Source organism: Dendrobates tinctorius, unplaced genomic scaffold, assembly GCF_039654945.1.
Source record: "Dendrobates tinctorius isolate UK_male_01 unplaced genomic scaffold, ASM3965494v1 ptg000102l, whole genome shotgun sequence".
In the NCBI taxonomy this organism is placed as follows: Eukaryota; Metazoa; Chordata; class Amphibia; order Anura; family Dendrobatidae; genus Dendrobates; species Dendrobates tinctorius.
In genome coordinates, this window is record NW_027361770.1 from 28,813,820 (window position 1) to 28,840,565 (window position 26,746).

Genomic DNA, 26,746 nt, shown 5'->3' on the forward strand with positions numbered 1-26,746 from the left:
TACTCTGTTTTTTCCCCTGACTTTAATTCCATGTATCATACTTCAAACCTACTGTATGCATATTGATCTGCCCATGCTCCTCACACCTAGTATTATCCTTCCATCTTATTCTGCCTCTTTCTCCAGCTTTGATGCTAGTCAAATGTCCTATATTAACTGTAATCTTTTAATTGCTCCCTGCAGTGAACTGTCATCCAGCCCCCTTCTCCTCCTCCCTCTCTCCCTCACCTGGCTTCATTTCATGGACATTTGAATTGTACAAGTTGAACAGAGCAGGTCAGATATGACCTTGGTCAGATGTGACATCATTTGAAGTGACATCTTTAAAGTGTTACATCAGAAATATACCAGAAATAGTCCAGAAATCAGTCATAAGGTAAGAATAACCACTACTTTCTAATTTTAATTGCCATTCTTTTCTTACCCTGCTCTTTAACCATGCTCACATTTGCCATCACCGTTTTAGCTCCACTAAACTTCACTCTCATTCGCTATCCCCAAACCCCTGCACCCTTGAACCAAATAACTATCTCCCCCTCTCTCTTACCCTCACCTCGCTTCATCTGGAGACATACTCCTTAACTTCAGACCTCTCCTACTAAAATACAATACAAGACGATCACTCTCCCTCACCCACCTGCTTTCCCTTTCTCTGCTTCTTCTCACTGCTGATGACATATCCCCCAATCCTGGCCCCCCTGCCTCATACATCCCAGTAATCCTCACCCCTATCTTATTCACACTAAGAGTAACTACCGCAATCTCTCACACTTAAAACCTGTGCCAATGACCCCCACCCTACCGCACCCTCTCTCTGGAGCACTTTGGAATGCTCGCTCCATCTGCAACAAGCTCCACGTGATCCACGACCTCTTTACCTTCCGCAACCTTTCCTTCCTGGCCCTCACTGAGACCTGGCTGACACCCCCTGACACGGCCTCCCCGGCCGCACTGAGTTATGGTGGCCTCCACTTTACCCACACTCCTCGCCCTGGCAACAGACATGGTGGAGGAGTGGGTTTCCTCCTTTCTAAAAACTGCTCCTTCAACCCTATCCACTCCCCACCCTCCCTTATCCTTCCTTCTTTCGAGGTTCACTCTGTCTGTATCTACTCTCCCTCTAATCTCCAAATGGCTGTCATATACCGAACACCTGGCTCAGTCACTGCCTTCATCGACCAATTCTCCACCTGGCTCCTCCACTTTCTCTCTGCTGACATCCCCACCATCATCATGGGGGACTTCAACATCCCCATTGACACGCACCAGCCAGCAGCCTCCAAACTCCTGTCACCTACCTCATTCTTTGTAATAAGTCAGTGGTCCTCCACAGCCACCTACACAGATGGACATACATTAGCCCTAATCTTCACCCACCTCTGTTCCCTAACCAATCTCACAACCTCTCCTGTTGTGAATTCGCTTTCTGGCCTACCTCTGGTTACTACTGAGGGTAGTGGAGCTGGTCAAGTTGACAAAGGGGTTGCGAGTTCTCTTTCTGGGCTCCCTGTGGTGGTTACTGGAGGTAATGGAGCTGATCTGATTAACAGAGGCTTGCCACCTGATAATGATGACGACGATTGGAGATCTGGGGATTCAGACTGGGATTTAAGACAGCCGACTCCCTCTATCACTGCTGGTGATTTTCTTCCTACCTCCTGAGGTCTTAGTTTCCAGCTCAGTCCCTGCATGTTCAGCTAAGTGATCATTTGTTATTCTGTTTACATTTGATCTGGTTTTCTCTATTTCAGTTTTGTGTGGGTCAGCCAGCTCTGGCTGGGGCTGTGCTGAATCACCATCCATTTGTTTCTGCTTGTGCCAGAGTGCTGATATAGTGGGCGAAGTCGTGCGACTTCAGTATTTTTTGCATTCGACGTGTTGGACTTTTTTGCAGGTTTTTTTGCGTGATTGCAGACAGTGTCTTTCCTTTCCTGTCCTGTCTAGTCAGTGTGGGCCCCATCGTTTGCTCAGTCTATTTTCCTACCTGCGTTTTCTTCTTGTCTCACCGACAATATAGGTTTGGGGGCTATCTATTCCTTTGAGGTCTGCTCTGGGGCAGTTTAGATTTCCCCTTTCTTGCTTTAGGCTTAGTTAGCTCTCCGACTGTACTGAGGCATCTAGGATCATTGTAGGCACGCTCCACGGCTACTGCTAGTTGTGTGGATAGGATCAGGGGTCTGCAATCCGATTAGTTACCAACCTCTCTGGTTTTCTGTGGCTTAGCTTGGGCTTGCTCTCCTCCTCGGTGACCAAATAATAACACTCTCTCTTCCCCCTGTCTGACCAGCATCTACTCACCTTCTCATCATTGTCCTTCTCACCTGCCCCCCATGTCCAGCCACTAGCACATCCTTGCAGAAATCTTGCACACCTAGACACTCACAGACTCTCAGACTCTCTTCTACCTCTGTCCATATCTTCACTCCACGACATGGACAGTGCCACCGCTTTCTACAACACCACCCTCACATCAGCCATAGACTCAGTCGCCCCTCTCATGCATGGCAAAGTGGGACAAATCAGTAGGCAACCCTGGCACAACAACCTCACCAAAAAACTTCAACAAGCATCCAGGGTCGCGGATGCTTGCCAGATGACTTCACTGCTTTCAAACAAGCTACACTTGACTTCAAATCAGCCCTCACCTCTGCTAAACAGACCTATTTCACAAACCTTGTATCTTCATTATCCCACAACCCAAAACAACTGTTCAGCATATTTAACTCCCTCCTCCACCCACCACTGCCACCTCCAACTCCCCTCATCTCAGTGCTGAGAACTTTGCCACCTACTTCAAAAACAAGATCATCCAAACAAGGCAAACCTTTACTGTTCTACCACCCCAACCACTCCATATACCAGACCTCTGCCCTTCCCTAATAACCTCCCTCTCCAACATCACTGAAGGAGAGCTTACTCATCTCCTTTCCGAATCACACCTCACCACCTGTGCGCTTGACCCCATCCCTTCCCAGCTGCTCTCCAACCTCACTAACATGATCATTCCAGCCCTAACCCATTTTTTCAACCTATCCCTATCTTCTGGAGCTGTCCCCTCTGCCTTCAATCATGCCACCATAACACCCATCCTCAAAAAATCAAACCTTGACCGAACTGCTATGCCCAGCTATCGTCCCATATCATTGATCCCGTCTGCTTCCAATGTCCTTGAACAGCATGTCCATGCTCAATTTCCTCCCACTTCACATCTAACTCTCTCCTTGACATCCTCCAATCTGGATTCCGCCCCCACCACTCCACTGAAACTGCCTTGACCAAAATTACTAATGACTTACTCACAGCCAAAGCTAACAGACAGTTCTCCATCCTCCTCCTTCTTGACCTGTCCTCTGCCTTCGACACAGTCGACCACTGCCTACTGCTACAGATTCTTTCTTCCCTTGGAATCAAAGACCTTGCCCTGTCCTGGATTGCCTCATACCTTTTCTGACTGCACATTCAGCATTTCCCACTCCCACACTACCTCCTCATCCCGCCCTCTCTCTGTTGGAGTCCCCCAAGGCTCTGTCCTGGGGCCCCTACTTTTTTCCATCTATACTCTTGGCCTAGGACAACTCATAAAGTCCCATGGCTTCCAGTACCACCTGTATGCGGACGACAATCAGATCTACCTCTCTGGCCCAGATGTCACATCTCTGCTGTCCAGAATCCCGGAGTGTCTATCAGCCATATCCTCCTTTTACACCTCTCGCTTTCTAAAACTCAATGTAGACAAAACTGAACTCATTATCTTTCCTCCATCTCCTGTATCTTCCCTACCCGATCTATCTATTATGGTAAACGGCATCACGCTCTCTCCAGCACCTGAAATCCGCTGTCTCGGCGTAACTCTCGACTCATCCCTGTCCTTCGAACCACACGTCCAAACTCTTGCCACCTCCTGTCGCCTCCAACTCAAAAATATTTGCAGAATCTGTCCCTTCCTCAGCCCTCAATCTACTAAAACTCTTGTACATGCCCTCATTATCTCATACCTTGACTACTGCAACACTCTCCTCTGTGGCCTCCCTGCTAACTCTCTTTCACCTGTCCTCTATCCTCAACTCTGCTGCCCGAATAATCCACCTCTCTCCTCACTACTCCCCTATCTCTCCCCTCTGCAAATCCCTCCACTGGCTCCCAATTCACCAATGAATCCAGACTACTAACACTGACCTACAAAGCCATCCACAACCTATCCCCTCCCTATATCTCTGAATTAATTTCCCAATATCTTCCCTCATGTAATCTTCGATCTTCACAAGACCTCCTACTCTCCTCCACACTTATTCGTTCCTCACACAAACGCCTCCAAGATTTCTCCCGAATATCTTCTGGAATTTGGAATTCCATACCCCAACACGTCCGATTATCCGCCACCCTCGGATCCTTCAATCAGAACCTGAAAACCCATCTTTTCAGGAAAGCTTACAGCTGGCAATAACCATTCTGTGCCTCACCACTGCCCGAGCCGCCGCCTCAAAACCACCAGAGCTGCTGCACCCCCGACCTTCTGTCTCTTCCCCACTATCCCATAGAATGTAAGTCTACAAGGATAGGGTCCTCTCCCCTCTGTACCAGTCTGTCATTGTAAATTTGTTTAATGATGTCTTTAACTTTGTCTGTAACCCCCTTCTCATGTACAACAGCACCATGAAATTAATGGTGCTATAGAAATAAATAATAATAATAATAATAATAAAAATAATAATAATATTAGAGATGGGTGAACCCAAACAGTAAAGTAAACAATAAAAAATAGCAGCTCACAGCCTCATCAGAAAATTTCAGAGATGCAACATGTTGTAGGACATAAGGATAACTGACACACAGGTGAGAAATACTGTGTTAATAAAAGAAGGCACTCATGTGTCTGGTGCTTCCATGAGGTCCAAGTCCATGCTGTGTTGGTGGTAAGATAACACCATGCAAGGATCTCTTCTTCCAACCCCTCCCGTCAACCATGGACAACAGAGAGTGGATCATTATCCTCTTTATCCCCTGACTGTGGCCAGTTCATCACCTTGTCCTCCATTTGCTCCTGCATCTTCACTAACAGTTGTCTGGTTTGTCTGGTACCATTAGCACCACCTTGATCGCTGTAAGCCACCGTCCCGTGGCACCCACCTGTGTGGCAACAGTATGGAAATTTGAGAAATTGTTATACCTTCTGCATCCTTCTCTGCTTCCAACTCTTCTTCTGGGACAATCACCTCCTCACACAGACTATTCAAAGTGGGCTCCAGCATGTAGGTGACTAGAATAGTGATGCTGATGATGATAGCATCATCAGCGCTAACCATCTTAGCAGCCATTTCAAAACTGTGTAGAAGGGTACAGGGGTCCTTCACCTGTGCCCCTCCTCAAGCGTAATTTGCACCACAGACTGCATTGTCCCAGGCTATGCAAAAGGACATACTGCACCAGAGCTCATTGCTGCTGCTACAGCCACTGCAGCATGTGCACAGTAAAATTACACCGTATCGGAACATCACTAATCGAATGATTAACCGATAATCCGAAAGACCTCTGTAGTGATGAAAGTCATTGACCTGCGGGGTGCGACTGTGCTTTCTGCAGCAGAACATCCAGGCCGGGATAGTGGCAGAGAAATTGTAACACCAGGTTGAGGATGTGAGTGATGCAGGGCATGTGTGTGAGGTTTACACGACGTAGGGCCGCCACAAGGTTTGCACCGTTATCACACATGGCGTTCCAAGGCTCCAGGTTTAGTGGAGACAGCCATTGTTCTAATTTGGCCTGGATGCCTGTCCACAACTCTTGAGCAGTGCGACTGCGATCTCCAAGGCATAGTCATTTAAACACTGCCTGATTGTGGTGAGCCATGGCTCTGCAGTACAGATGTGTGGGAGATATATCATCACTATAGGAATGCTTGTGGAGTTCAATCTCTTAGTTTTGTCGTGTGTAGGAAGAAACATTCTTTTACGTGGAAACAACTGTGGGACCGAGGGCTGACTGCTGTGCTGAGAACGGGGAGAGTACAGAGAACAGGACAAGCTGCTGGACTGTGATTGAGTGCAGTCGGAGATGTTATGGTGGATTGAGAAAGATGTGTTGAGCTAGGTGACACAAAAACAGCAGTCATGTCTACTTGCAAAACAGCTGACTGGCTCTCACTCACCCTGACTGTGGTGGGTAATCAATTTTTTTTTTGGCCGGAGACCTGTGTGAGAAGACATGCAATGGTGTCGGAGGAGGAAGGGAGGAGGAAGAAGCAGCAAATGGGGTTGGTGGGATGGCCAGTGGTTGACAAGGCCCAGTAGTCCACATTTTAGCACAGTGAGATTCTCAGACTAGGGTATGTTGATCGCACATGTGCTGATTTATGTATGTAGTTATCAAATTATCGCAATTTTTGCCTCTACTGAGTTTTTATTTAGTAATTTTGCCAGATAACATGTGTTGGGTCTTCCTTTACTATCTCAAAAAAGGACTAGGCTAGGTAACCCTTGACCCCCCTGTGGACTGCACAACCGATGCTGGCCACAGCTATAGTTAGGGCTGAGGATGCAGTGCTTGTTGTGGTGGCATCACTTCGTGTCTGTGTGGGATGCCACAATGTAACCTCCTCATCTTCTTCCTCAACTTCCACTGCTGAGCTACTCAGCTGCGTACCTCTGGGTTCACTCCAAGTGTGATCTACAACCTCATCATGATCATTTCAGTTCTCACGCTCCTCACCCTGAGAGTTACCTTCCTCCTCTCCCTTCCCTGACATCACAGTACAGTCCGTGAGCACCTCTGGTATCTGAGTCTCATCAGGATCACCTCCACCCTTGGTGGTTAATATCTGGTGATGAGGGTCTGGATTATGCTCGGTCCCTACTTTGTCCGACCCCAGATCGAGCATGAAAAAAATTTGGACATCGTGCAGATGCTTTCCTCCTCTGGATTCTGTGATTCTTCAGAGTGGAATGGCTCATCTGTGGTTCCCCACAGTCAGTTGGGCGCATGGAAAATATTGACGTGGGGGAAATAAGGGTGATTAGGGTTCCACCTCTGAGGACTGTACTGTGTATGATGTTATGGAGGAGGAAGAGGAGGAAAGGCCACTTAATGCAGTGCTTGCCATCCACTCTAGTACATGTTCTTTCTGATCGTTATCTTCAAGGCGTACCACTGTGTGGCTGCCAAAGAAAGTGAGTCGAGTAAACAGGCCAGTAACAGATGCTGTTTGTGGTCTTTGGATAGTATGAGATGGTGTTTGTTCAGCTGAACTTTTCTTCACATTAACACCTAACACACATACACGTCGAACACCAAGCCTATTCCCCCTTCTACCATGACCTTGCTTTTTTCTCACTGATGTTCCAAGTAGCCTTTCCCTCATGTACCCTGCTGTTTCACATCCTAGGCTCACAACTGTCAGCCACCTGTCACAAAACAAAATTAAAAATCACTATTTATTTTCTTAGATAGTGTGCCGGAACAACACCGCTATTCCTAACGATTTTTAAATGGCAATCTGGTCATTTGATTTCTCACTGAAACACGGTTTTAGCACAAATGATTTGGAGTAGCTTATTGGCCCTACAGGCTGCACCCCAATGTTAAGTTTAACAATTTTTAAGTGGAAATCTGTCCTTCTTATTTGCCACAGAAACACAGTTTTAGCACAAATGATTGGGAGTAGAAAATGATGCTTCCACAGACTGCCACACAAGTTTTGCACAACCTCAATGCTGGAAGATTGATTTTACACAGGACAGGATCCATTTAACTGACAAGTTCACTTTCAGGACCAGTGCAGTAGCAACCTTTCTGCACTGTGACACCGAGACAATGGCACCAGAAAAACAAGATGTCCATTTTTAATATGGCCAGGGACATTTAACTTCGGCAGCCAATCACAGAAGACCATGTGTCATGATGTTATGGATGGTTTCTGCACCCTGGCTGGTTGACGGAATCAATACACAAAGAGTTAAGCTCCTGTAACCTCTCCACACATTCTTCTAATCTCTCCACACCCTCTACCGTCATCCAACATGTCCCCCCATCACCCCAGCTTATCATACAGCAACACTATCCTAGCTAAAGTAATAACAAAAGCAATAGTGGAAACGCTATTTACCGAACTGTGACTGATTTTTACTGACTTTGAGTAAAAAATCTCGCCAAAGTGAACACGAATCCGAATGTGCTATGTTTGTGCCGAATTTGAGATTGATGAACATTTTCTGAATGCATTTAATGCTCATCTCTTAGCAACAGTCACAGATAAATCCACCAAATGTCCTCTCCAATATTAACCACCCTCAGCCTCCTGACATGCACAAAAGCTTCTCTGACAATGAGGACTCCAGAAAGGACTTGCGATATGCCAATCACTGTGACCTTGTGATCCCAGACACCCCAAAGGTCTCAGCAGGACTCCAAACATTCATGACAGTATCCCCACTTCCATGATGGGTCTCCAAGCCCTCAGGAACAGGTCAATCTGGATGAGCTGCATGGAAGGAATGAACAAACCTACTGGCATTTACTTCTGATGCTGGTACCCAGATTCTGTCCTCTGGACCATAACAATTCCAATGCACCAGGGACTGAAGGGAATGGTGAACAAAATGAGAATCCATAATTCTTGCTACGTGAAATTCCAAATTACCATCCACCATGATCGATCAGGTGTCTGAGGAAGATACCACACTGTTCAATATGCGGCCTGTATTTTTCACCCAAAAATAGTCTATAAACCTAGGGAAAGACACAGCAAAAAAAGGTGAATGTAGGCTTGAAATGCCACAATTTGTAGCCCACAGATAAATCAGGTGTCTGACGGAGACACCACACTGTTCAAAATGTGTCCTGTGTAATAGTCTATAGAACTAGTATAAGACACAGCAAAAAAAGGTGAATGTAGGCCTGAAATGCCATAATTTGTAGCCCACAGATAGATCAGGCGTCTGACAGAGATACCTCACTGTTCAATATGTGGCCTGTATTTTTTTATTTTTTACCCCAAAATAATTAGAACAAGGTAACAGACTGCAAATACAGTGGAATGTAGGCCTGAAATGCCACAATTTGTAGCCCTCAGATAGATCAGGCTTCTGATGGAGATAGCCCACTTTCAAATATCTGCCCTGTATTTTTATTTTTTTGCCAGCAAAATTGTGTCAATAAGTAGACTATGACACAACCAAACTAATTCTACGGCGGCCTGAAATGGCAAAATTTTGATCTTATTCATATGCGATTCGTGTGGTGGACAAAACTCAGTATAAAATATCTGCCCTGTAGCTAAACATTTTTTTTGGCAACAAATTGGGGTGAAAAAATTGTATAAGACACTCCAAAAAAATTCTACAGTACCACAAAAAATGGTAGATTTTTCTGCTCACTCAGATGTAATGCCTGGGATGGGCTAACCTGTTTAAAATTGCTGGATTTTAACGCTGTACTATCAAAAGGATCTGGCTGCAGTCTGTATTGTCAACAAGAAAATGGATAAAAAAAGGGTTCTGGATTGCTTTGGAATAAAATAATAAGGATTAAGATGCAAAAAAAAATATTCCTAGCCACTGATACCTGGGGCTAGGTATATAAAGTCAATATATGTAATAGGCAGCAGCAGCTGACAGTAATGGAATGGACCCTCTTGATGTTTGCAATGATATCTATACACCCAACATACAATGCCTGCATGCCTTGCACTGATATGTACTGTATATAGCCACATATACTCCCTGCCTACATAGCACTACAATCTATATACCCCAAAATTAGTTCTTAGAAGGACTGTTGGCTTAGCTGCATATGTGGATTCAACAATGGTATACCCACACTAATAAAAGCACAAATCTCTCCCTATTTCAGCAGCAACACTCCCTACACTGTCTGATTCCAGAGGCGACTGCGCCGAGCATGGCGGCGCCAGGTCTGATATAGAACTGATGACGTTGTGCGGCAAGCCAATCACTGTAATACCACAAAAAAGATGGCTATGGCATTACAGTGCGTGGCAGACAATCCCTGCATGTTGATTAGCGCTCTTAAAAGTGCCAAACTTTCAGGGCAGAGACCCAAGCTCCCGCCAAATAATCCTAGAAATGCTTGGTGCTCGCTGAGTACCACGAGATCAGCGATACTCGGGCGAGTAACGAGTAGGGTGAGCATGTTCGCTCATCACTAATAGACAGTGATACCAGTAATAGGATGGACAGCCCCTTCCAACCAATTTCACAATTCTTCAAATGCCAACTTAATTGCCAAAAGCCCAAAGAAAATTTTTTCGAAAAGAATGCGCATGGATGCCATTTATCAGGGACAGACCCTGAGACAACACAGCCCCAACCCCTGCCTCCGACGCATCATCCTCTACAACAAAGGGTTGGTAAACCTTGGGTTGACAAAGCATAGGAGCCATGGGGAAACAGCTCTTTAGGGAGGAAAAAGCCTGCAGGGCAACATTCTACCCTTTGGAAAAGTCAGACCCCTTCTTTGCCATGTCAGTTAGGTGTTTCACAATTACTGAATCATTCCGGATGAATTTCCGATAAAAATTATTAAAACCCAGAAAACATTATAGGGATTTCAGTTTCTTGGGACAGTCTCAATCAAGGACAGCATCGGATCTTCTCCCGATCCATCCGAAAACCTGAAGATGACAACAAGTACCCCAAAAACGGCAACTCCTGGACATCGAAAACACATTTTTCCTATTTGGCATACGATTTATCTCTTAATATTTGCAGCACCTGTCTAACATGCCCCCGATGTGTCTCCAAACCAGGTGGGTAAACCAAAATATCATCTAGGTAGACCACCACAAACCTACCCACCAAATGATGGAAAATATAGTTAATGAAATGCTGGAATACCGCAGGTGCATTGGTCAGACCAAAAGGCATGACCAGACTCTCGAAATAACCCTCAGGGGCACTGAATGCTTTCTCTGATTCAAATCATGTTGTAGGCTTCCCCTTAAATCCAACTTGGAGAACACCTTTGCTCCCACAACCTGGCTGAACAGATCAGGAATCAGAGGAAGAGGGTGTGAATCTCAGGTGGTAATTTGATTTAATTTCTGGAAATCTAAACAGGGATGTAGACTGCCATCTTTCTTCTTCACGAAGAAGAAACCTGCCGCCACGGGCGAAGATAAGGGTCTGATGTGTCTCTTCTCCAGACTTTCTGCAATTAGTTGCCCACCTTTGGAATTCGGAGCTGTACTGACCGATCACCCTGCTGAAGGTGACGCAACCTGGTTCAGCCAAGGTGACTCTGTCAAGGTCATCATAGATAAGGGCAAGAGCCCCAAAAATTCTCTACACAGACTGGAGACAAAGCAAAGCCTGCAGCAAAGAGAACGCCCAGGCTTGTGGATCTCCAGGTAGCAGAGAGATCACAATACAAACTCGTTGCTCTTCATTTCATGAGGAGTAAAGTAAAATAAAATTTGCAAGCTTCCTTAAACATAAAAAACTGGAAAATCTGTCTGAGAGGGCAACCTTGGCTTCTGGCTGGACTGACCTACCTGCAGAGAACAAAAGTGACCTGCAACTGCTGTCGCTGCTGTTGAACCTCATAGCGGAAGTTATTCACCTCCCAGAGACAGACAGTGTAGCTGCTTTGGTAGTCCTGCAACCGGATCCATACCAAGGGAGAAAAAAACAAAACAAACAAACCACACCTGAAAAAACACGCACAAAAAACCCACATGTCAGTTTTTTGCCTTAAATATGCATGGCAGGTGATAATGTCATGCAGTATAGGAAATACTAAGTGCAACATGAAAGAAACACAGACATCCTCCAAACACCAAAGAGGAAGATAGCCAACTGCCATAGTTCCAAACCTCAACAGGGAAATGGAAATATCATCATATCAAAAGTCCAGGTATGTCAACTAGAGTCTGGGGAGGTTGCCACTGGGTCCTAAAGTCAGAAGGACTAGGAAGGAGTCTACAAAGCCAACCGCTGAGACCTTCTGCATCTAGATGCAGTGCGACTGTCTGCAGCCTCTGACACACCCGTGACATAAAACTCGCAAATGAAGGTGGCACAAAAGTCAGCAGTATTGTTGCAACATGTAAAGCTGCTAAATTGGACTCTAATAAAACACGCACACAAATTAACACACCCCTGGACTTTTGCAAAAAAATTTACATCCTGAAAACAAACACGTGCAACAAGCCAGTGTATTCAGGTGGTGTGTACAGTTATTTAATTAGTCAATTATAAATATTCAGAAAAATAAAATCATTTTTAGAACATGCACACTAGAGATGCATGGATCAGGTAAAATTCAAATTAGTCTGTGCTGATTTTATGAGGAAATTTGATTTGCAGAGAAGTTATTATTTACAAATTTAATATACTGTTTTATACTCTACTCTAATGTTCTGCAGACCCTAGAGCATAACATACTTAAAAAGTGAAACAAAAATCCTTATACTCACCTTACCGCTCACTTCTCTGGCTCCTTTATTCCTCACCAGCCCCCATCTTGTCCTCGTCACCTAATTTCATCACTGTTGCAAGCGCTGAAATCTCATCTCATGCTAGGCTGAGACTTCCCAATCTGGTGAGGTCTGGGAGGGTTCTGCACAAGTGGGTGAAAGGCCATGATGTGATGTCACGATGTGTGCCATGAGATTGTGTGCCGGAAGTTTAAGCCTAGCGTGAGATGACTGGGTATTTCAATTTCAGGTGCAAATTTCAAAACATTTGCTTATTTCTAATACTAATATAAACATGAACTTAAAATATATAGTATCATCATTTATCACTTATAGATAATATTTTAATAATTTAATAGAAACAACTTAAAAGCAATGTCCACGACTCGGACAAGCCCGTCTGAATCACTCTGTTCCCCCTCCTAGTTAAACAATAACACCTATACTCACTTACCATTCAAGCTGTGTTGGTAGTGGTTCTCCTGGTATTTGCATTGCATTTTTATTTCACTTGGTAGCTATAGTGTCACAATACATGTGATGACCCAACAGGGGGGTCGGTCGGCAGACACGACACTCACACAATGGGATGGTAAAGGGGTGAGGAATGCCCTACCAATAGGGAAATGATGAATGGTCACCTACTGTTCAAACCTGAGCCTGACCTTACATTCCCCTTATACCCTATGTGGGTCCTTCCCCTTCACTGCCGTCAGGAACCTCCTCCCTCGCTGTCACCTCACACTACCCTGGCTAGTGCACTGGCCAGCAAGGGCGCTATCATCACCACGGTAGATAATACAACACAGGGGACCGTAACAACCACGAGACTGATGAGGTAATAACACATCTTAGCTTTGCAACTTCCTCTGCTGCAAAGCACTGCACAGCAGAATAAAGGCACCAGGATCACGAACTCACAAAACCAGCTGATACACCACAGCAGCCAGCAAGCTCCTTACTCCAGGCATAGTCATTGTAGATTGCTCTATCACCAACAGTCAGCTGATGTATCAGGTGACTATTTAAAGGATGTTGAGAGTGGTCACCACCCACATCAGCTGACTTAGCAACTCTGCAGTTGCAGCAAGGGAAACTGACATTAATCCCTGCTGGCCTGAAAGCAAAAAAAGCTACATTTAAAACAGAGTGGAACCAAAGCTGCCACAAAACCAAAAATGGATTGTGACATATAGCCAATCAGTGCTGGCTTCAATCTTATGGATGTACTTGACATCAGGAGGAAGTGAAAGCTGCTGCTGTTTCACTTCCTACAGATGTCCTGATTTGACCAAAGGAGGGGAGAGTGAAACCAGCACTGATTGCCCACAGGGATCGCATGACATAATGAGCCCCGAGAAAGACAATGGCAACAGTATTTGTATGGCGCCGCAAGTGGAGATGAGCATGTGTTATTTACATATGGATTGACAATTGAAACATAGGGATAGACCAAGACAAACCCTTTAATAGCTTTCAAATTCAAATGTATAGGGGGAAATAATTTGGTTTTTAACTGGAAAAATGGCCTGGTCTTAAATTGTTAAAAACAATATTTAAAGGGGTATTCCCATCTACAAATTTCTATCCCAATATGTTTTAGTTATAATAATAATAATAATAATAATAATGATGTTATCAAATACCTCCAATTAGAAATCCGGTATAGTTCTTCTGATCAGCAATGTCCCTTATCCCATGTGCAAGGCATTGCAGTAGCTTAGGTATCTGTGGTTACGAGTCCACTAATAACTAAGTAACTGTCACTATATGAGTGGTCATAACCATGGACAGCTAAGCTTCTGCAATACCCTGCATATGGGGTAAGCAACATAGCAAATCAAAATAACTATTACGCTTCTAATTGGAGGTACCTGCTTTGATTATTATTATTATTATTATTATTATTATTATTATTATTATTATTACACATAGCACATATTGGGATAGGATCTTGGAGACTACATTGTGTAAAACTACATTGTTTTACACATTTCCCACCATGTACACAGATCAATAGATCTAATTTAATAAACATGTTCTAATGTGAATATGTAACAGCTATACTTCCCACAGTGGGATGCTTAGCATATTCTGTGTTCTTTACATTCATGGCTGAGCCACATGCACAATGAAAGGTCTCTTTCACAGTTGTATGCCTTTAGCATTGCAGCCACTGGAAGTCACTGCTTTTTCTGAATGAAATAAAAGTCTCCTTTTTAATTTCTATAAGTCTTGGATAAATCTGCTCTCAGTCTTGGTCCATTAGAATTCTGAGGGAAATACGCATACATTACATTTTACTGTATCTCCTTTGTGCTCTAAACGTCACTCCTCATGCTACTGATATGAAGTTTAGAAGCTTAAATAAAGTGTAAGCTTCCTGCTGGGCCAACAGCCTGGGCGGCCAAATGAAATACTCTTTTTGTTGGAAATTCTGATTTGAATAAACAGCATGATATAGCTGGTAAATGTAGAAGGCTTAAGAGCCGAGCTTTAGGGCTATAAAAGAGAACCTTAAATGTGCTACATTATGACACAAGTTTACAACCATTTGCTGATTATTTACACAAACTATACATCGAGGATGTTTTCACTATAGTTAATTTCAAGTGTATACTGTTTAGCTTAGCAGCTCTTGGCCTTGGCGTAATAACTAGGCAATAAAATCCATGAATTCTATAATAGTATTGACATTTCGTATTGAGATTTACTGGAAAAAAGCTGTTCCTATAGCTATGTCCATTCTCTTACACATTTGTATAATACGTATTCTAACTACTGTATGTAGGGATGAGCAAACGTGCTCGGTGATACTCGGTTATCACTCAAGAATCACGATGCTCGGCTGTGCTCGTTACTCGGCGAGTATTGGGCGGTGCTCAATGTGAAACTAGAATCCCCGCCTTGAATCTTTGGTGCCTGTTACACAGCCAATAAGCATGCTGGGATTGCCTTTGAGTCACTGTTATGCCGATGCAATCTTGGTTGTGGCTTTACTGTGATTGGCTGACCGTTTGACATCATCAAAGGTTATAAAATGACAGGGGTCGCCTGGGTCGGCCCACTGACACCATTGCACAGCTCTGTCACACTTCCTGTTGGAGGGCGAGAGTCCTTGTCTTGGCCTGTGTATACACAGTATAATGAATCAGAAGACTTTAGTGTTGATACTGGTGCGGAAGCTGAGCCATCATACTAACAGCTCTTCTAAGGCCTATTTGTTTGCAGCACATATAATCTGCATTTAGCCTAAGGAGAGAGAGTCACAGGATCAGTGAGCGTGACATAATCCAGTCTGTATATAGGGATTAGTCCATAGCTGCATTTCTCTTTTGTGGGTGCTTGAAAAATTTAATCTATTTTGATTCATCAAGTATTATCTGCTTTGAGGTCCTTTTCTGTGTTATATAACACACTCAAAAATTGTTGAAACATTTTCCTGGGCTACATTTCTCAACCATGCACTATACAGTAGTGTGTAATACATTTCTGTGATCTCAGTGAATAAAAGCAGTTTTTGTAGGCCTCCTTTTCTCAGACATACAGTGTTTTGTGGTCTGTAAACATTTTTGTAATCTGTAAAACTACATAAAAGATTTTAAAAATGTTGTAGGTACCCATTTCTCAGAAATACAGTGCTACTTTGTCTGTGAATATTTCCGTGATCTCCGTGAACAAAAGCTTTTTAAAATGTTGCATCCTTCAATTTCTCAGACATATAGTGTTATCTTGTGAGTATTTCTGCTTTCTCAGTGAACAAAACATTTTAAAAATGTTGTATGCCTCCATCTCTCGGAAAAGCAGTGTTACTTTGTGAATATTTCTGTAAACTCTAAGGGTGTGTGCACACGTTGTGGATTCATCTGCGGATCCACAGCGGATTTGGCCCTGCGGATCAGCAGCAGTTTTCCAAGGGATGTACAGTACCATGTTATCCTGTGAAAAACAAAAACCGCTCTGCACATGCTGCGGAAAATTCCACACGGAAAAGCAGCAGTTTATTTTCCGCAGCATGTCCATTCTTTGTGCGGATTCCGCAGTGTTTTTACATCTATTCCATTATAGGAATCCGCAGGTGCAAAAATGCAGGCGAAATCCACACTAAATCCGCAGGAAATCCGCAGTAAATCTACAGGTAAAACGAAGGCATTTTGACCAGTGGATTCTGCAGATTGCGCGAGGAACAATCCGCACACAAATTCGCAACGTCTGCACATACCCTAAAAGTTAGCAAAAGCTTTTAAAAATGCTGTAGGCTTTAATTTCTCAAACAAACAGTGCTATGTGGTCTGTGAACATTTCTGTGATCTCTAAAAGAAAGAAAAAACACTGTCTTGAATTTGATTGCGTTCTATACACTTTTGCATCGTTTCTGTTACATTACAGTCGAGTAAACTCACAAAAACTGCTTTGATTGTTCCAGGTAACCAATTGTTTTCTTTTATTAAAAAAAAAATTGGTTTCAAGAGATCTAGCAATTATAAAATGTGTAAGGAGTGCATTCATGCAGTAAAAGATGGGGAAGTGGAAGTGCTGATGATTGTCCATGTAGATGCCCTGAATGTGGGGCAGATTTAACTATGTCTGTTGCTGGGGCACAAGAAAAACCCATCCACGACATAAATGTTTCCACACCATTTTGCAAGGAGGCATGGTATATCACTTCTGAAGCCAGAGAAGTGCAAATAGGTGGTTCATTGGAAAGCAAATTATGCTTCCAGCAGGCTTGGCAATACCACACATTCTTCCACAAGGTCCAGTTTCACCAGCCTAAAGTTTAGATCACTTAATCATCACCCTAATCCTCCTTCCTCCCACCATGTTGAGCCAAGGAGACTAGTGATCCCTCACTAGGACACTCTGAGGAGCTGTTTACCACAACATTTCTTGATTGCAACTTCTCAACCTGCATGCTCCAAGAGGGATACGACAACATGCTGTTTAGTGATGCCAAAACTTAGAGCAGCCACGGTAACAAGAAAATGATGGTGGAGAATAGCACATTTTGGCTAAGGGTGACAGGATGAGACGCATTTGTCGCTAAGTCTTGTTGTTAAGTCATGAAGTCAGGAGAACCAGGATGCAGTGGTGGATGAAGAAGTCACCGACCCAACCTGGGAAGCTGGCATGTGGAGCAAGGCCAGCAGTGCTGAGGGGAAGAGATCAGCAGCACAGAAAAAGACAGGAAGAAGCAATGGGGTCACCCGATAAAGAATACAAGAAACAGGTCTGCAGAGCACTGACAGTCCTGAATTTCTCTGTCAAAAAGTTAGGTGTTCCCCAGTCTGGGACTATTTTAAAGAAAGTTCTGAGACAAACAAAATGTCAATTTACATCCTGTGTCATGCAAAGATTAGCAGGGGGCTGACCATTAAGCACCTAACCACCAGCAGAATCAGGCATCACATATTATCTAAGCACCTGACTCAGTGGGCAGAACACCTGGGTAAGCTATAAGTGCCATTGGGTGACACCACTGTCTCTTCCACTGTGGTAGGTGCTTCGAAATCACCTGTCCAAAACACTGACACAGATGCCTCCTGCCCTGCACCTATCCTTGCACATTCTGACATACCATCATCTGGGAATTCCAAAAACTTGTCCAGGCCCAATGTTCAGCTGTCCCTACACAGGCATTGGAATGAAAAAGACAGTTTCCAGCCTCCCATCCACAGGCCCAGATACAAAATGGGCACATTTCCAGGTTGCTTGCCATGGAAATATTGCCATTTAGGGCCCCGTTGCATTAAGAGATACACCAGCGATCCCGACCACAATATGACCCCGTCAGGATCGCTGGTGCATCACTAAATGGACGCTAGTGAGCTGCCAAACAGGCAGATCTCAGCAGCTATGCAGCAATACAGCAGCGGTCGTTACTTACCTGCCAGACGCGGCGATGATGACGTCCTCCACTCGCGTCCACGCATCGCTCATCGGCGCCAGCAGGAAGTCGCCGACGAGAAACAGCCCAGGACGTTCTCGGGTGATCAGTGATAGCCAGCGGGGGAGCCGGTCGGAGGTAAGTATCACATGTAGTGATATCGCTAGCAATATCGCTGTTGCGTCACAAAATCGGTGACGCTTTAGCGATATTGCTAGCAATATCGCTATGTGTAAAGCCCCCTTTAGAATGGTAGACATGGAGGATTTCGGATGACTCATGGTGGCAGCTGTCTAACTTGCTCTGTCCCCAGCCATAACTTTTTCTCCTAGTGTGAAGTCTCCGCTTTGTGCCAACAGGTGTCCAGGGACATCACACTTGTCCTTACCAATGCACTAACTGGCATTGTTCACTTAATGACCGACACATGGACAAGCGTTTGTTGCCAGGGACACTTCTTTCCCTAATGACACCATGCATGAATATTGCAAAGGCTGGGGCCGAGTCACACCCTGCCATGGCGCATGTGCTCTGGACATCGAGGATTGCTGGCCATACATTAATCAGGTTTTCCTCCACCTCCTACAGCAATTCCTGCAACCGCTCCTGCTCCTCCTTATCTTCCATTTCTGATGTGGTATCTCTGAGCACACCGTCTACATCAGACATAAGCTGGAAGCTTTGCAGCACTACCTCAGCAAAGCGGCAACAGGCTCTGCTGAAGCTAATTTGTCTAGGAGACAAACCGCACACCACGAGATAGTAACTTAGAAGAATAACAGACCAGACAGATTTGTGTTTTTTGCCACTGAACCTCCAACCAGGCATGGTCGTGTGTGATAATGGGCATAACCTGGTGGCCACTGTGTAGCTTAGCAAGCTCACACATGTATCATGCTTAGCACATGTGCTCGTCTTGGTAGTTCAGTGGTTTCTGAAAACATACCGAAATTTGTCAGAGCTTCTGCTCAAAGTACGCTGTGTCAGCACCAATTTCCACAGGTCGACTACAGCTGCTGCTGCACTGGCAGTGCAGCAGCAGCCCATGCAAGTGCCAGCTCAATGACTGGTGTGCAACGTCACCATGCGCTGGAACTCCACACTGTACATGTTGGCAAGGATTTGTGACCAGAAGAGGCCAGTAATTAAGTACCAGCTCCAATATGCCCATTGGTCTGGGCATGGATGTCTGACATTTATTTGGTTATCCAAGAATCCATAGAGTATAATATCTTCGTGGGTACACTTTGTTGGTATATAACCTTCAAAAAACTGATTCGGTATCTTATTGCTCACCCATAGAGTATTACATCATCTTGGGTACATTTCGTTGGTATATAACCCTCAAAAAACTTGTTCTAAATTTATTGGCATTATATTGCTTACCCATAGGGTATAACATCTTCTTTGGTACATTTCCTTTCTTTAAAAACCTCAAAAAACTTCCAAATGTATAGGTATTGTATCGCTCTCCCATAGGGAATTACGTCTTCTTGAGTACATTTCATTGCTATAAAAGCCATTTCACTGGCATATAACCCTAGAACATCATCTTAAAAAATGTTACTGTGTGCACAGGTTGCAGATTTGGTGTGTTTTTGACACATTTTTTCAGAGTGGATTTTTGGCAAAACATGATGCTTGCAAAGAGAATGAGAATCCTGATGTGTCATGCACATGTTGAGTATTTTTGACTTGCAGAGTTGGTGCAGAAAATAATCTACTGCATGTCAATTCTCTGTGCGTTTTTGCCCCAAATTTTTACCATTATCTTCACTGCAATCAATTAAAAACACAGGCAAAAACACACCAAAAAAGCTCATTTTGCAGCTCTGTTTTTCCTGCAAAGAGATGCAGAAATTGTGCAGAAATTTCACTCAAAATGTGCACATACACTTATTGATATTATATTGCTCACCCATAGACTATTTCATGGTCTAGAGTCCATTTCCTTGATATATAAGCCTCAAAAGTGCATAGCCTTTATGATTCTAGAAGCACAAATACATGACAACTTGGACACAATGTGTATGAGTGATTACACAGGAAAAAATGTTTCTTTCATTTTTTTATACCCAGATTCAACAGGACTGTCTCTCTGTCCTCAGAGGGTAGAGCTATGTTCCAGCTTTTTACTTTATGTCATGTCTACTGAAGTGAATGCTTCATTCGTGTCTTCACTGTTCCTCCTCCTCCCCTGACTCCAAGTAGATGAGCTGGTATCTGTTCGTACTTATTTAAGAGGGTAGACATGAATTGTGTCCCCCTCAAGAAGACGTTGAAGCAAGATGTAAAAAGGTTATTTTGTGAGTGTTTTTATTTCTGCCTATGCTATAAAGAAAATAATTTTATCCCTATGGTAGGTCTGTGTGTGTCAGGTTCCTGTAGGGTTAAACCGCAAGGCCATCCCCAGGGAGTGAGGCCATATTAGGAGAACCAGTGGGAAGGCTTTAGGTACGTAGGAAGTAGTTGTTCAGTGTTGAGTAGGCTGCGTGTTGGGAAGGAGGTAGCACCCTGTTGTGACTACTAAACAGGGAGCATTGTCTCAGTGAGCAGCCCTTGGAATTGACATAACTAAAGACTTTGGATAATGGATAAATTCAGGCAATTCAAACATCTCCCTATGCCCCTTGCAGTACCTGTTGCCTGGTACAAAATACAAACTCTAACTCTGGGGATGGAGCATGTGTATTGTGTGGAAAATGGAAAAGGAGAATGCATACCCTGTTATCCCCTGTTCACCAGTTTGGCCTTGTGTAAAATGGACATTGTTTTTAACCCTAGAATGTGTAACCCGGACATTTCAGGCCCAGTAGCTTACTTTTCTCAACAATTATAACTACAATGTTGCGCATTTTTCATACCTTACTTAGAAATTTTGAAATAAACATGTAAAAGTTTATTTATTTGAGTTCTTCCATATGATTTGCACAAGGGCCTAAAAGGCTTGGGTTATGTGAAAATGTTTATTTCAGACGTCACGCATTCTACTTAATGACTCATCTGGCTTATTGATCGAAGAGGTAAAAGGGAGTAGAGTGCATCGGAAACAATGATGGAAGCAGCAAATCTAGGTACAATGTCGTACAAACTCAACAGCAACAACACTAAATCTCCTGTAACTGGCCCCTATGTGGAAAAGGCCACTCACACAACTATCGCCGGGGGTCAATTTACTCTTACAGTCATTAACTGAACAATTTTCCTCTTTGTTAGAGGTATGGTCACATCAGAAGTCATACCGTCAACGTGCAACATCATAGCTATTAAGAAAGCCTATGGGATATAGGATGTTCTATAAAGGACAGGACAATTTTCTGTATTTCAAAGCATAGTGTATGCTCCTTCAGTACAAGCTCTTATATACTGGTATTTAGATATCTGCCAGATACCATGGCAGCTCAGTTGTTGTCACTGGAGTTCTGGGTTCAAATCTCATCAAGGACAACTTCTGAAAGGTGTTTGCATTTTATCTGCTTGTTTGTGTAGCTTTCCTCTGGGTACACTTGATTCATCCTACACTTCAAAGACCTACTGATAGGGTGATAGGGAATTAATATTGGGAGCACCAATAGAGCATTTTTTTATAAATAAAAATCACCAATAAGAAAATAGCTGACATATTTAGTTTACCTATAATCAGCACAGTAGAGTGGCATGTAAAAGGTCAAAATTACTGTTTTGTGAACAGCTAAGCAAGATGAAGATGAAATGATCTCTAAAAGGCCTAAAGATAAAGATGACACAATTCTTTTGTACTCAGTTCGCCTCGCCTCAGAGCCGCCACCAGGTTTCTGCCATTGTCACACACAACCATGCCTGGCTGAAGGTTCATCGGTGTCAGCCACACATCTGCCTGCTCTTTCAGAGCTGTCAGCAACTCTCAGCATTGTATGGTTTGTCACCTATGCAAATTAGCCTCAGCACAGCCTGTTGCCGCTTTGCTTGGGTAGTGCTGCAGTGCTTCCAACTTGTGACTGATGTGCTCATTTTGGAGATGGAGGCTGAAGAGCAGGAGGAGGATGTGCAGGAGCTGTACACTGTGTGGGCAACCCTGATTGACGTAGGGCCCGCAATCCTTGGCATTGGGAGTACGTGTTCCATCCCAAAGTCTGACTGGGTCCTTGCTTCCACTATGTTAACCCAGTGTGCCATCAGCTAGATGACGTAAGCAGATGAGAAATGTATGCATTTAGTACTGTGGCCTGTGGAGCGTTGGCTGCGTATTTCCACTTACGTTACAATGACTGGGGTATGGACAACTGAAGGCTGGGCTGGGACAAAGACGTGGACGTGCTTGATGATGGTGCTATTTGACTGTGGCAACTGCAGGTGCAGGGCAGGAGGCATCTTCGCATGCACCGTGGTTAGTGGATTGGCTTGAATGCACAACAGTGGAAGAAGCAATGGTATCACCCCCAGACACTGTTCTTGGAGACTGGAGTTGGGCACACAAAATTGGGTGCTTTGCTGCCATGTGTCTCATCATGCTGGTGGTGGTAAGGCTGATAGTTTTGCTACCCCTGCTGATGCTGGCATGACAGGTGTTGCAAATGGCCTGTTTGGGGAGATATTACACTGCCAAAGATGTAGCCTGTATTTTTTCTTTTTTTATGCTAAATAGTGCTGTATATACTGTGTTACATGGATGTCTTTGAACTGTGCAGTATATTATATAGAGGACTATGGGGGTGCATTATATTATATGAAGGATAAAGGGAGTGCATTATACTTCTTATATGGATCTCCATGACTTCTATGTAAGCCCCTGATAAGTATAATGTTTCATTTTCTTTTATACATTACAGAACAACGACAGTATGGGGGACAAATATATAACAGGATGGGGATAGTTTGGCATGGGGGGCCCCATTTGAAAGTTTGCACCGGGGCCCATTACTTTGTAGATATGCCACTGCCCCTGAAGATGCTGTGTGATTTTGTCTCTAAACCTCTGCCAAAAATGCCGGGTGGAGCCCCGAGTTCCTGCTGAGTAATCCCGGAAATGCTCGGTGCTCTCCGAGTACACCGAGTACAGTGATACTCGGGTGAGTAACGAGTAGTGGCGAGCACATTCGCTCATCACTAGTTGTCATTATGATTTAAAAAGAGAAAACACAGTAGTTTGGCAATAAATGGCTTCACCCAACCACTATCCATGAGTGGAGAAAAGGTTTTCTTGTTATCATTCATATTTTCTGAAAAAAGGCCAAAAAAGTGAAAACTCTGCTGGGGTATGTAAACTTTTGAGCACAACTGTATAAATTTGCCCACAGAATAAAAAATCCCCCATACCGCATACCTCAATACAAATATGTACCACATTATTTACATACAATCCGCCACGCAAGGTGCAAAAAAATAAATCTAAAATTAAGTACTCTGCCCCTCATTAACTATAATTTCCACTGACCAACAACCTAGTGAGAATCACTCACTTAATATTCAAATAGCGTATATGGATATTCATAAGAGACAATGAAAACCTTCTCAGACAAATATGAATAAACCAAGATAAAGTCCAAATTAATAAAGACTTAAAAAGTTTTTATTTAATTGCACAATAAAAGGAAAACCAAACAATTGGACGTAATACAATACCATAATATGTCATAGTATAAAGAGATAGTTGCATAGTGAACACATGGGCCATGAATAAATACAGTGATCATAAAAAATCCATAAGCAATATAAAGTGCATATAGTGAACAGACCTAAAGTTTGAAAGCTCAAATAAAGTGCATAGGAAATGTAATAGGATCATAAATACCCATGATCAGTGGCTCAATGTGTCTCCAGCTCCCTCCAAGGTATGTTTCGCCTACCGTGGCTTTCTCAAGGAGTAAGGTAGTAGTGAAAAGGGGAAGTATTTATATGTAACCCAGACCAATGGAAACTCTTGGTTCCCATATAATTTAATAATCAAAAGGACAAGTGTAAATAATAATGATCAAGCCCCAGATTTAATGTAATGTCTCCCAACCTGAACATATATATTAGGAGCAAAAGGAAAAAGATATATCCATAAAATAATAATCATGTGCGTTCCAGACTGGAGCGCATGCCGCGACTGCCATCAAAATGGCCAGAAATACAACAAATAATGCGCCCAAGTGTGGAACGCAAGCTACCGACGAAAAGCCGGAACAGGAAATAACGTGTCCGGACCCGAGCGCTCTGATTGAAAAACGGAGCGGAGATAACTCCACCCCTGCAGTGAGGAACCGGCGCGTCACCATCGACATGCTCCAGCATGGAATGTAAACAGAGATAACTCCTCCCCTGCAAAAGGGAGTGACATGTCACCATTAGCGCGCTCCAGCATGGAAGATACAGAAAAATATCCATTCCCTTATAGCAGTAAATAACGTGTCACTGTGAATATGCTCCAATTAGAAACGCAAGCACCATAATATGGCTAATAGGACCAAAGAATAAATAACATAGAAAGTATTACAATATGTAAAGCACTGAATTAATAATGTATACATCCCAAGCATATTGCAAGCATGATATAAATATCCACGGCAAAACCAAATAACATGCAAATTTAAAAAAAAAGGGGTATTGAATATGCATATTCCAATATAGATATCAAAATATATATCAATAAAATTGATCATATAAAATTTTTTTACCAGAATAAAATACATCCATATGAATACATCCATACATTATTGTTATAATAAAATATTATAAAGAATAAAGAATAGTGATAAAAAATAAAAAATAAAGTGAAAAAAATGTGAAGTGAAACACACGTGCGATAGAGTGCAAAAAGTGAAATTTTATATATATATATATATATATATATATATGCAAATATCCCATATTATACAGTAAATAGTGGATATTCATAAAAAGTGCTATAGGATCTGGATAATCAGATGGATGATTAGATGGATGAAAGAATTCCAAGGACCGGGTAATAAAAGCAAAGAAATAAGAAAAAATTATTTTATTAATAAAACATTTATAAAAACGCATTAAAAGATAACTGTTCGTTGAGACCCTTGGGTGCAATAGTGTCCATCTAAAGATCCACTTTGACTCAATTTGCGCTAGACGTTTCTTAATATCACCTCCTCTAGAGTTAAATATGACATGATCAATCCCTCGCACCTTTAATAGAGATTCATTACATTGATGAAATAGTTTATAATGCTTTGGCAATGTTTTGAGAGAGTCAAGATCAGAGACACTCTTAGCTGCTTTAATGTCCAAAACATGTTCTCTCACCCTACGCCTGAATTCTCTAGATGTTAAGCCAACATATTTAAGATTGCAGAGGCAGCTCGCACAATAAATTACTGCGGTGGTAGTGCATGATATGTGATGCAATATTTTGAATGTTCTATTATCATCAGCATTAGAAAAATCCTCACACCTCTCTATATTAGGACATACTACACATGATCCACATGGATGACAGCCCCATTTAGGGCCTCTTCATCCAAAAGCATTGACCTCCTTCTTCTTGTAATGACTATGTACAAGTGTATCACGGAAATTCCTTAATCTCCTAAATGTAATGGCAGGCCTAGGAGGTAAATATTGTGCAAGGACCGGATCCAACTGTAGAACTTTCCAATGTTTAACAAAATGGTGTTGATTTCACGCCATTTACAATTAAAAGTTTGAATGCAGCATACCTTATCTGGGGACTGGATGTTGGATTTGCGTTTATGAATTGCCTCTAGATGTTCAGTTCTTTTTGCATGCCAATAGCCTTGCTTGATGTATGCATCAGGATATCCTCTTTCCCTAAATCTCTCACTCAGGTCTCTACTCTGTTTTTCAAACAATTCTTCTTTTGAACAGATACGTTGCATGCATAAAAATTGTCCCACAGGTATGCCACGAAAAAAAGACTATGTTGGTGGGAAGAAGAAAAATGTAAGAGACTATTTGTCGAGGTGGGCTTACGAAACACATCAGAATAGACAATGACGGCATCAACAACTTGAAACAAAATATCCAAAAATTCAACATTGAATCTTCCCACTTTATAGGTCAAATGCGGATTCAGGTCATTTTCATTTAGATGGTTCATAAATGTATGTAGTCCGTCCAAGGAACCCTGCCAAATACACAAAATATCATCAATGTATCTCCCCCAGTATTGCACTCTATCCACCAAGGGTGTGGATTCAGTAATAAAAAATTCTTCTCTCCCACAGCCCCAGGAACAAATTAGCATACGAGGGCGCAAAAGCCGCCCCCATAGCTGTGCCCTGGAGCTGTAGGAAAAACTGATCAGAAAAAATAAAAATGGGTGAGTGCAAACTGGAGGAGACTCATGATGACCTTGAAAAACTCACCATCTTCATTAGACATTATCAAGAATTGTTTGACAGCAAACAGACCATCCTCATGTCATATTGATGTATAAAGGGATTCGATGTCACAAGTCTCCAGGATCATATCCTCTT